Source organism: Alligator sinensis, unplaced genomic scaffold, assembly GCF_000455745.1.
Source record: "Alligator sinensis unplaced genomic scaffold, ASM45574v1 scaffold240_1, whole genome shotgun sequence".
NCBI lineage: Eukaryota > Metazoa > Chordata > Crocodylia > Alligatoridae > Alligator > Alligator sinensis.
Genome location: NW_005841902.1, coordinates 1,617,500 through 1,629,737, shown reverse-complemented (window position 1 = coordinate 1,629,737; position 12,238 = coordinate 1,617,500). Strand labels below are relative to the sequence as shown.

Below are 12,238 nucleotides of genomic sequence, written 5' to 3'. Positions count from 1 at the left end.
ATTGTAAGTATATTATGAAAAATAACAGTATTGATTCAAATTTAACTTTTAGTTGTAATTGTAGTTGTTTTTGTAACACTCATTCTTATAGCATTGTTTGGGAAGGAAGTGCATTAGGAGCATTGTTTCTGATATATGTAGTTATTGTGTTCTTAATGTTTGTGGTGTTTCTTAAAGCTAAGCAGTGTTATATACGTAGCAAAGAGTTTTAAAATAAAATTGTGTTGTATGAATTAAGTGTGTAATCATTGTGAAATCATGCAATCAGCTAACTACTCCCCCAGCCAGAGCATCAAAACAAATCAGTAAATTGTGTGGGATTTTCTCTATTCCATAACCCACTAGAGACAAAATTGTCAGGGCAATGCTGAAGCCAGCAGGGCAAACAATACTCTGGCATGTATCAACCGATGTATCTCAAGCAAAACCAAGGAAGTGATTCTTCTGCTTTATTCAGCATTGGTGAGACTGCAGCTGGAGTACTGTGTCCATTTCAACAAGGATGTGGAAAAGCTTGAGAGAGTCCAGAAAAGAGTCACTTGTATGATCAGACTTGCAAGGCAAGCCATACAAGGAAAGGCTGAGGGACTTGGGACTCTGCAGCCTAAAAAAAGAGAAGGCCGAGAGGGGACTTGGTAGCAGCTTACTGCTACATATGGGGAATATATCAAGGGCTCAGCGAACAACTGTTCACCAAGGCACCCTTGGGAAAAACCAGGAGTAATGGCCACAACTCCTGGAAGACTGTCTAAGGCTTAACATTAGGAAAAATTTCTTCACAGTTAGAGTGTCCAGACTGTGGAGTAAGCTCCATCCAGAGGTGGTGCAATCACCCATTGGCGACACGTAGCGGGTGCATGTGGGTGCACGCCAGCAGCACTTCTGGTTTTGCTGCTGGCACTTCTGGTTTTGTGATTGGTTGCTGGGGGACCCCCCCTACCCGGTCGGCTATCAGCCGCTGGTGCCCCTCCAGTATTAGGAGGCATGAGTTGGCCATGCAATCACCTACCCTGGATATCTTCAAGAGGAGACTAGACAGTTACCTTGCTGGGGGGTCACCAGACCCCAGTTGTCTTTCCTGCCTCATACGGGGGTGGGGTGGCTGTACCCAATGATCTTGCAAGGTCCCTTCCAGCCCTTACAATCTGTGAATCTATGAATCTTATAAGAGGTTCAGGCTGGAATACTACAGCTGGAAACAGCTTAATTTAAATTAAATCACTGTTCTCCATTGATTACTTGTGTTTGATTGCTTAACATTGAATCAATTCCCTCACAAAAATAACACTGATATTGAATTTTTACTTATTGCTTATATCAGCAAATATATGTGAGATTACAGTCCTGCACTGCATGGTGATTTAACAAGCTTAGGTTATTGATTAAAGTCTGCTCTGGGGTGCAGTATTTAGTGAAGTAACTGTGGTGAACTTGGGTCACTTTTTGGGGGAATATAATTTGCTTTACAAACTGTGCACATGCTATTTCTACACTGCAAAACCTCAGTGCAGAAAATCCATGACCTGTGTATCGTTTGGACATGATGAAATACTATAAGCTGTGATTCTTTGCCAGATGCTGCACAAAAATTGCACTAAAACACTGACATTAAATCACCGTCTTTGAGAAGATGGATTTGGAAAGAGATGAGATTATTTCTAGAGCGTTCCATGAGTTATAGACTTCTACTTTGACACTTAATACTAATTACCAAATACACCTAATAGACTTACAAGTGCACCTAATAAAGATTAACAGAACCTAAGTCAGATAACATGTAAGCACTTTGTCATATTTTTCCTGGTAGATAATATGCAGAAATAAAATTAGTAATTTGAGTTAGTTCAAAACTAGGAAATTATGTTAGAGATGGGTATGAGTTGCATGTTTAGATTCAGATTGCAAATTCAGTGTTAATGGATCTGTTTTGCTTCTACCTCTTTCATGGGGGCCTCTAAAATATTCTGTAGACAATGCAGACTATACATATTTTTAAATAGTGAAGGCAATAATGGTTGGAGTGAACTAACCTCATAGGAGTGATGAGTTTTCCATTTGCTAAGACCTTTAAAACCATGATTGGGTATCTTTCTAAAAGATATGGTATAGCTCAAACAGAAGTTATACAAAGTTTCCTGGGTAAGTTTCTGAGAGGTAGTTTGGTCTGCATTATATTCAGGGGGCCACACTAAAGGATCAAAATCATCCCTTCTTATTTAAATATCTCTGAAAATGTAGAAAATTAAATTGATAAATATTTCATTATTCAAGAATAGAAAATATTTGAAAGTGAGATTTTTGAGATATTTTTAAAATTGGAGATGTACAGAGATTGGTAAAATAAGACAAAAATGCAAGGAGGTGGTTTGGGCATGAGGAATATGTGTGACTGAGATGTTGTGCTTGTGTATTAAGGCCTGTGAATGAAGACTGCATTAGTTGTTGATTTCCTTAATTTTCTGCTGCATTTGGAAACCTGAACTGTAAGTTAGCAAAAGAGGGTGTGTGCACAAGATGCATGCAGACGTGCTTTGTGTACGTGTGTATAAATATATATAAGCACCTATACACATACATACATGAATGTATATTTAGATAAACAAATATAGATGATTATCTTTCTTGGATTAAACAACAAGTTTTCTGAAATCTTTTTTTTTCATGTGTTAATGAAGAGAATGTGTAGGGCATAGCAACTTTAAATAGCATTAACCAAATGAAAGGCTTCCACAGCAACTTGTTTTTGTTAAAAGTAATACAGAATATCACTCTATCTAGTACTTTATCTGCAAAATTGTCCTTGATTGTAGTTAATTTAATAATTCGTTTAATTGTTTTGAAGAGCTGTCTTTCTATCATGTCATGTTATTTCTGTTCTTTTCTTTTTTGTTCAGATTGATATCAAAGTGAGGATTTAAAAGTAGACCATTTGTTAAGTTTAGCATTAAAGGCTGCCTGTAGATGTGCAGGGAGCCTGCTCTGGCATTTTGTAATTACAGTGCATCAGAGCAGATGTGATTAATCCACTCGCAATACGCAGGGGGTACAAACAGGTGCACATGCACCCTCTGAGCATGGCAATGCACCCGCTACGACAAGTCGCTGTCTGCGGGAGCTCCATGCTTACCACTGCCGTGCTCCTGCAGCCGCGCTCCCACCGCTGCCATGTCCCCCCCAGCTGCCGGGGGCACATGGCATTCATGGATTAATCAAATCTGCCTGTGCATGCTAATTAGTGCACTCCAGCAGCCTCCACATCTTGTGTATCAGTGTCCCTGTGCTTCAAAATGGTGGCAGGGACACTTTAACAAAAGCTCATTAGATGAACTTTAGTTAAAGCGTCCCGCCGTCATTTTGAAGTGTGGGGACAGTGATGCACAAGAACTGTGGGTGCTTTAATTAGAGCAGCTCTTGGAGCACATGTAAAAATGCCCTAAATGTCCCTTGTTCACTGCCACATCAGATTTTATGAAATAACCAGTAGGTTTGCACTAGGTTCAGAAGTCCAAGTTTCGGACTGAAGTTTTATTTCCAAATGCATTTCATATTTTGTTGCAAAATAGCCCTGAGTGTATTGCTTGTATTTCTGCACTGATGCATTTATTAGACTGAGTGCTGATTCAACAGAAATAACCTCTAACCTTCTGGTCTCTGAAGTCTGTAGTTTCTGGCTCCACAGAGGTCTGATCCTCCTAATAAAAAATGGTCAGCCTAGTGCAGAAGTCAAACAAAAATGCCACCATGAACAAAAATATCCCCTCTTCTCCATGAATGCGCTGCATTCTGGGTGGTTTTGCAGTTCCCAAATGCTGAATTCTTTGGCTGCCTCTAATTTACCTCTTTAATATATTTGTAGACCCTTGTCATGTCCTTTTGTTTAGGCAAGCTACTTTATTTTGTTTTGTGCACTGTGTGAATAATGGCTGAGAAATAATATAGGGGAGGGCCAACTTATAAAATACATTATATTTTATTCAGAATGTGGAGTCAAATTTTGCATTTTAAGCAGCCTTTAAAATCTTTTACTTTAACTTAAGGACTGTTTTTTATAAATCATATGGGGAGTGTGTGTGTGTGTGTGTGTGTGTGTGTGTGTGTGTGTGTCAGAGTGTGTAGAGCCTTTGCATTCTAAGTTATTTTAAAATCTCACAGTTAGAGACCATTATGGCTGGAACAGTTGAGGCGGCAAATGACTTAAACCCCCCACAAAAAGAAAACTCTATACTTTGTGGGATCTAAAATGTATGTCTTCAAGTTGGTGGCTGTCTTTTTTTTGTCAGCATTTATGTTTACAACAGCAGGTACCAAATGGCAATATGTCTACAGAGAAGCAGTGCAACTTTCTGATAGGTATCTGATTGTAGTGGTGCTTCTCACACTGGGATTCTAATTTATGATGAAATTAGTTGGTTGTCTATACAGGAATAAAACACAGTGCATCTACACAATGAGTCGTCTATTCCATATTTTATCATGTCAAGTGAGAGAGGTACTCAGAAGAATCAAAATGTGCATTGTTCTCCTTTTCAGAACATGGTTGCATCTCTTTTGATGTTGGGAGGGCTTTCAGAACAGGGACTCCTGTTGACTAATACAGGCAACTTGACTATATCAGTTAAAAAGATGAAATTAATATAAGCGCTAGATTCTTGAGAAAGGATTTTATTCTATTTTTGCTTTTCTTTTTTCATTGATTTTGCTCTTTATTTCCTTTCATATGTGTTGTCATCAGTGAAAACAACTGGCTAATTGAGACCAGGGGGAGTGAAGACATTTTTTTCTAAGGCAAAAAAGGATTACAGGAAACCAAACTCAGCTGTAATCTCCATAAAGCATTTCTACGACTACTATTCCTGATGGAAAGCTCTGTTCTAAAACCATTTTTATTTGTAAAGTGAAATGTGTGACACATAATAAAAGATCCTCTGAAGAATAATTATGTTGATTCAGTTTAACCAGGCCCAGAGCATGACTCAGACTGATCCACCAGTCTTCCAAGCATTCGTGTGCTTTTTTTTTTTCAAACATACAGACCATTCTACACAAATATCTGTTACAAATCTAGTAGAGCCGACAAGCCTCATTATACAGTCCCCACTTCAGGCAATCATGAAAGCTGAGTGTTGCTGACATGATCCATTTATGTACACTATTTATTTAAGGACGAAACTTCAGATTTTCCTCAAATCATCCTTTAACCAGACACTTTGGGGAAATGAATCAATACTTCATAACACTTGTGGAATCAGTCTCTTGGGTTTAGTCAGACTAAGCAACACATCTTCTGGCAGACAAACATTAAAAGACAGTTTAGCAACAGGTAATAATAATCAGTCACAGTATCAAGGCTTCTGAAAGTTTAGGAAGATTTAGATTTGAAGAGTGGGCAAGTCCCCCGTTAGGAGAGAGTGAGATAGTGTAAAAGATATACGGTTTGTCGATTTAAACTTGTTAAATGTCATGTATTTTCTGTATGGAAGTCTCATGCAAAGAGCTCCTATAGCAGCCTAGCCGACATGTCCAGATGTGCATTTTCATTTCTGTGGACTGGGAATTGTAGGGTAAGAGAGACTTGCTTGGGGGGGAGGAAGGAAGCAGGTGGAGAGCAGGAGAGGAGCTTGCCCTGAACTGTTATTTGATTACAGCTACTAAACAACCCACTTAGAGTGTAGGGTGCTATCTCATAAGGTGCATGATTTACCCCTGCAAGGCATGCCCCTCAGACCCAAGATTTTGTCTCTCAGAAATGTATTTATACCTCTTCTGGTTGAAGGTGTTATGGATGGGTTATCAAAACTAATAACTAAGCAGGTGTATTAATAGGAAGAAGCATGCATTTGATAAAGCATTGCTTATTGTGTGTGTCTTTTTAGTATTGGGCCAAATGTTGAATCTGCCTTTGGAAGCTGATTTAACTGGAAGTAAGAGCTCTGAGAACATACTTATCTGTTTATGCCAGGGCTGAGTTTGGCCCACGACCTTCCTGGGTCTTTACTGATACACACACACTCAACTGAAGAAGAACATGTGAAATACTGCCCATGTAGCAAACTGCCTGTAAGAGAGACAAAAGCACCCTCTGATCTGTTAGGTGTTTAGTCCCAATCCTGGTTCTGAGGTCACTCTAGCGACACTTTTCATAGTGCTCTTTTTAGTTAATATCACTCTGCTTAACTTCATCTTCTTTAATTTACAAAGTTTGAAGGCACCTAAGTTTCTCACTGAGTGGGATTTGTGGATGTTCACATTCTCCTTTTTTTCAGACAAACCTCTGGAGATTGACCGGTCAGAGGTACCCTCTGAGGGTCTGATGGCAGTAATCTCTTTTCATGTCAACCTCACCTTTCAATGGTTATGAAGTATCACTGTGTTAGACCTGAAATGATTTTGGTTGGTAGTTTTTCTGGGTGCTTAACTCAGCTTTCTGTCTCTATTTGGTGCCTGCCTGCACATAGTCCTTGAATTCTCTAAAGAAACCTAAATCAAAATAAAGTCAAATGTGAATAGAGTTCATATATAATACAGGTTTTGGATAAATATTTGAACTTTAAAGAACTGTTAGCAGCACTGAACCTGATTTTTTACAAAATTTTCCATATATGGTGTGAGATATTTTAGACAGCATAGCAAATAATTTATAGCTTGAGCTGAAAAGAACAGATTTCCTGGAAGCATGGCATTTATACTGTTGTCGGGGCCGAGGGGCTGTGGCCAGCAGCCCGGGCACGTGGGCTGGGGAAAGTTGGCACGGCGAACTAGAATTAGGCACTGACACGTAGAGGTTGATTAAAGATTATTTTACTTACACCGTAGATGGTCGCGGTGCAGGCAGGAAAACTTGCTTGCGTTGCAGTTACAGATAAACACGTGGAGTTTGCTAGGCTCCACCGAAGACACACACACACGGAGTTTGCTAGGCTTCATAAAACGAACCGGGCAGAGCTCTGGATACCAAAATGAGAGTCCGAAAGGTGACTCTCGACGAACACGCAGGGTAGGGGTACGTCGAGGGATCGGTCGGCGACGGGGAGAGATTCTTGATGGCTGATCAAACCACCATTCGGTCCAAGATATACGTAGAAATCCACGAGATAATTGTGGACTCCTTGCCGGAATTCTCTCGGATTTCTCCCGGAATTCTCAGAATCGGGGTTCTCAGGATCCTCCTGAGATTCTCGGAGATCTCCGACTTGGGTGGAACCTCCAAAACCGTCTTATACGGCTAGAAAGCCAATTGCTAGCCACCATGTGGGAATAATTTAGAAACAGCCAATAATGGGGAACAAATTTACATGTGAGCGGCGGGAACTCCTTTGCACCGGGGTTTTCTTTCTGCAGCTGAGAATTGCACCGTGCAAAGAAAGCTCCATGTGGCGGGAAATAATTCTGCAGTGCCGAAGCGCACACACAATCATGGGTCATGACAACTGTAAAATCTTTTAAAGATATACTATAGGTGTACATCCACTCATTTACCTTTCAAAATATTTTCATCATCATAGGCCCTGGTCCTAAAAGGATTCTCCATAAAAAAGGCCTCTTCTGAGTGGTCCATATTCTTTATTGCAGGGTTTGGCAAAGTTTTGCTGCTATGGGCTGCTGCTGCTGACCCAGCCATACTGTGGGCTGGAAATCTCCATATCCCAGAGCATCCAAGCCACCTTCAGTTGCCTTCATTGCTGGTTCCTGCCTCCAGTCACAAAGGAGAGGAGCAAGTTCAGTGGCAAAGGTAAGTGTAGGCACAGAACAGCAAGGAAGGTTGTGTAGGGGGTGCTGTGGAGGGGATGTGTGCGCCATGGATGCTTAATGTCACCCTGAGCTCTTTGCAGGCTGGATGCAACCCCTGGGTATTAGTTTGCTGACCCTTGCTTGATTGTTAACTTGCTGACCCTTTTGCACCTGATGGCAAAAGAGACAGATCCTGACTTATCATCCAGGAGATAATTCCCATGGTCAAGGGAAACTGCTGGCTTAAAGCTTGGCAGAGGTTGTACCTCCAGTAGCCATATCCATATAGATGGGTACCAGAAGAGAGATGGGGCCTAAATGTAGTGGGGAATTGAACCCAGCAACTGAAATGGGAGTTCTGCCTAATTAAAACTTACTTCTACTCTTATTATGGAAGCTTTATCATTGACTTGGGTTTAAATAGGATCAGGTCTCTGGACCACTGAAATTAGAGTCTGCTGTTTACTTATTACCTAAACTAACATGTTGGACCAAGAACTTTAACTTACTTGATTCTACAGTGAAGTCATGATGCTGCATTTGTGACATCCATGCAACGTGTTATGTTCTATACAGAAGATTATGAGTTCACCACAGAATCAAGTTGAAGAGCAGCAGCACCATGCTGGAGAGACTCCTTATTAAACCCAAGTATTTCCACATAGAATATTAACGTGACTTTCCTCTGGTATTGATGTACCTATTCTTCAAGCATGATTCAATGTGAAAATTCTGCTTGGAAGAAGTGTTGCCTACATTCTCACTTATTTTCCAGGATTTTAGGCAGCTGATGTACATTAAGTATCGAAGGTCACTGTTTGGCCAAGGAAGCGTTTATTTTGTTAATTTTTTATCTGAAATGCTATCCTGTTTTCAGCTAAGGTTTTATGAGGCTATGTTTCTTGTCACATTCTTTTTGAATAAATATAGTTAGTGAAGAATTGCCTGTATATTTTTTTAAACAAAATAATTTATTGGTACTGTATTGCATTTAATTTTTAAGCAAACTCCTCCTATTTGCAGGGGCCAAACTTTTGTTTGCTGTTACACAGGTTGTGTTAGTGCTTATTCATGGCTATTTTCCTATTGGTCTAATATAGTTAGTTACTGAAACATAAGTAATATTTCATTAACTGCTATTTGTACCAAATCCTGGCCCCAGCACAGTCAAAATAATCAGATGGAAACATCTTCCATCCCATGAACTGGAGATGTAGGAGTGATTTTTAGTCATTATTGCCATTTGGCTGCAGTAATACTGTGGTTCTACTGGAGGGGGTGGGGGGCAGTGGGAGAATAGCTGGTGGGATCATTTAGGGTGCCTGTAGATGTGCGAGACATCTGCTCCAATGCATTGTAATTACAGCACATCAAGCAGACTCGATTAATTGAGTCAGTGGGAGTATGCTAATTAGCATGCTCCAGCAGACTCAGCATCTCTTGTATCCAGCATCTCCGCATTTCAAAATGGTGGTGGGGGCCCTTTAACTAAAGCTTGTTGAACAGGCTGGCAGGCTGATCCCCTGCCAGCTGAGGGTTGCTCCACTCCAGCTCAATGTGCTGTGGTCTTGGGCGCACATGTAAATGCTGCACGTGGAAGAAATAAACTGGGGCATGAACTGTGCCAGAGTTTATTGCTGCATACTAATTGTACAAGTAGATGCACCCAGGGTGTAGGAAACGTTAGCAGAGCATTGTTGTTCACTGTATCAGGTGTTGTTACCATATGCAGGATATCTGAGCCTTAGTGCAACTGTACCATCTTGTTGCTGTAAAGCATAGTTTCTCAACCTGTGGTACGTGTACCCCTGGGGGTACGTGAGACACAGGCAGGTGGTATGCAGGTACTCCAACAGTCTCTCTCTTGCCCCTTCCTCCTCTCAAAACTATGGCAAAAAATTTGGTGCACTGCACTTTAAATTCCCCAGTAATAATTTGGCATGCTGCACTTTGTGTAGCACTTGATTCAGCCCTCCTACCTTTGGCTAACATCACCTCTAGCCCAGGTACATACTTGAGTTGTGCACCCCTGGTGTAAAAGGTGGCAACCCTATGCACACCAGATCAGACATCTGTCATATCACAGCCTTATATACACAGCCCTTCTTCCAACATATGGCACACATTAGTCTGTAAATATAAAATCCCCTGGAAAATTGAGTGTTGGGGTAGTTATTAAAATTTTCAGAAGTTAGGGGGTACTTGCTACTTAAAAGGTTGAGAAACACTGCTGTAAAGTACTTGAGCTAGGCCAGAGTTTACCCTTTAATTAAAGAATAAAATTAAACCCTATATGATTATAATTTGATGTTCAATAAAATACAACCCAAGGGGAAGAAAAGAAAAAGCTAAAGCCAGATCTACAAATGCTATTTTTTGATGCTGCACCTGTTACCTGAGGCATTTAGATTTGACAAGATAACTATATTTTGTTAATTTGTGCCATAGATGGAGAGATTCACAAATAAACATAATTTCTATATTACAAAGAGATCAAAATTGCTTTAAACCCTGCCCTCCCCCCAAAAAAGCATGGATTCTGCAGCACAGCAAGTAAAAAATGTGATCAGTCTTAATGCCTTATGATTTTACTTCTGGCACAAGTGCTTGATGCAAAACTGTTACTAAATCCTTGCTGAGCATGAGGCAAGTCTTTCTTTCCATCACTTTTATTTTTGCAAGAGCAAGCTAGTTTTCCGATTTTTGATGAAGTAATTAGTGAGATGGTTTTGCATCCACAGAAACTCTTCTAGTAAGGAATGCATTCCTTGGTTAGGGTATGTTTGGCCTGTACTGAGTAAAATATGCCATACAAAATTGTATTTTATTCCACCTATTGGAGGAGATTCACTATAATACTGCCTTTCCTCTTCGTAACACCAAAACAATCCTATCCAACCTCTACCATAGTATCACAGTGTCACACTGCTAATTCCAGGAATTATGTTAGCAACAGTATTATCATTATTATATAAATCTATTATTATTATTATTATTTTGTTTTAGCGTATTTTTTCCACTCCTGTTTCCTATAGATAAAACTGGCAGCTGCATTGGGATGAATGGCATTTACTGTAACAGTTCTTTTTTGCCCCAGTCTCAAAGGCTGCTTTTATGGCATTTGCTCAAATCCAGTTGTCCTCCCACATTTCAAGCTGGATTGAAGATTAGAGTACAAAGACAAGAAAAATAAAGACTAGCAGGGTAAACTGGAAGCCTAACTAAAAACACACGCCAAAAGAACTGGCAAGTAACACTACTCAATAAATTAAAAGGAGGACATGTTTTCTTTGTGAACTCTAAGATTCAAGTGGATACTTATCACTAGGAGCCCTAAAAACATGGGGGGTGGGATGTCTAATCTTGCTGCCATATAAAGAACCAAAATGAATGTATTCTGGGCCTATTCATTTTTTCCCCAAGGAAATAATATTCTACAACTTCAGCTGGTTTCACTTATGAATGTACAGAAGCCTCAGAGAAGAAAGAAAGCCATCAAGTAGGGTGACACTGTATTAGCTCTAAGACTTGATTCTAAATTTCTGAAATGTCAGTATTGTACAAGTGAACTGCATTTACTTAAAAGCAATATATAGCAACGTTCTCTATTTTCAGAACCCTCAGCCAGAAGGATCACATTAGTCAATAGTCAGGCCAAGATATGGCAGGAGCACATGCAGACAGTAACATGTATTAATGCAGTTAATTCAAGTAGGTAAGAGTTTTTTTATTAAACTATTTTGGAAGGTTTTCTTGAAATAAACTCAACATTGTTTGGGGGATCAAAGATGGAATTTTTCATAATTCTCAAGTCCTTGAATATAGTTTATTTTGAAGGGCTTTTTTGTGTGCGTGGGGGGGGAAGATCAGAAAACTTCAATTTTCATGTGTAAAAATGTTATGGCTGAGTGTTAATTTTCCCCTCAGATTTGTCTTTGGAGATCATATGGAAGAATGTTAGGACCAAATTCAGGTGTTTGTAAAGTGGTATAAATTAACACTCCTCACACTTTGACTTGTTAAGACTTCCTTATGTATTCCATCAATAGTAAGACAAGTTTCAGCAGCTTGTAAGTGAATAGTTATTATTCTAGGAGTTATTTTTCTTTGTTTTGTAGGTATGATTAAGTAAAAGAAAATTCAAAGAAATTACTATTCTCCACTTCAACTGTATCACACTAGGCTTCTAATTCAAGTATTAAGATGAAAAAGATACAGAAGTTAGTTATTGCTTTGTCTAGTTTGAAAGCTGGTGCTAGATACCCTGAAAGTCAATGGTAGCTAGAAAAAGTATTACTTAAGGTCACAGAAAAATATGACTGGAAGGGTTCTCATGAGATCATCCAGTCCAACCTCCTACTCATGTACAAGTATAGCATTTCCAATTGCTTTTAAACAGGGATTTCAACTGAAAGGATATACAGCCACTGCTGTGGGTGGGAGAGAGAAGTGAAATAGCTACAAGAATCCAACTATCAGCAGTCTGTCATCAGACTTGTGTCTCTGCATA

The 12,238-nt window shown here is 39.7% G+C and overlaps 1 protein-coding gene across 1 annotated transcript in view; it reads left to right on the top strand.

Moving 5' to 3' along the window:
- The first annotated feature begins 11,079 nt into the window (after positions 1-11,079).
- The window catches only part of ERCC6L2 (ERCC excision repair 6 like 2), a 104,987-nt gene continuing 103,828 nt past the window's right edge, over positions 11,080-12,238 (top strand). The window contains exon 1 of the mRNA XM_025197675.1: positions 11,080-11,443. The gene's annotated coding sequence lies outside the window, so the exon portion shown is untranslated. The remainder of the gene's footprint in view (positions 11,444-12,238) is intronic.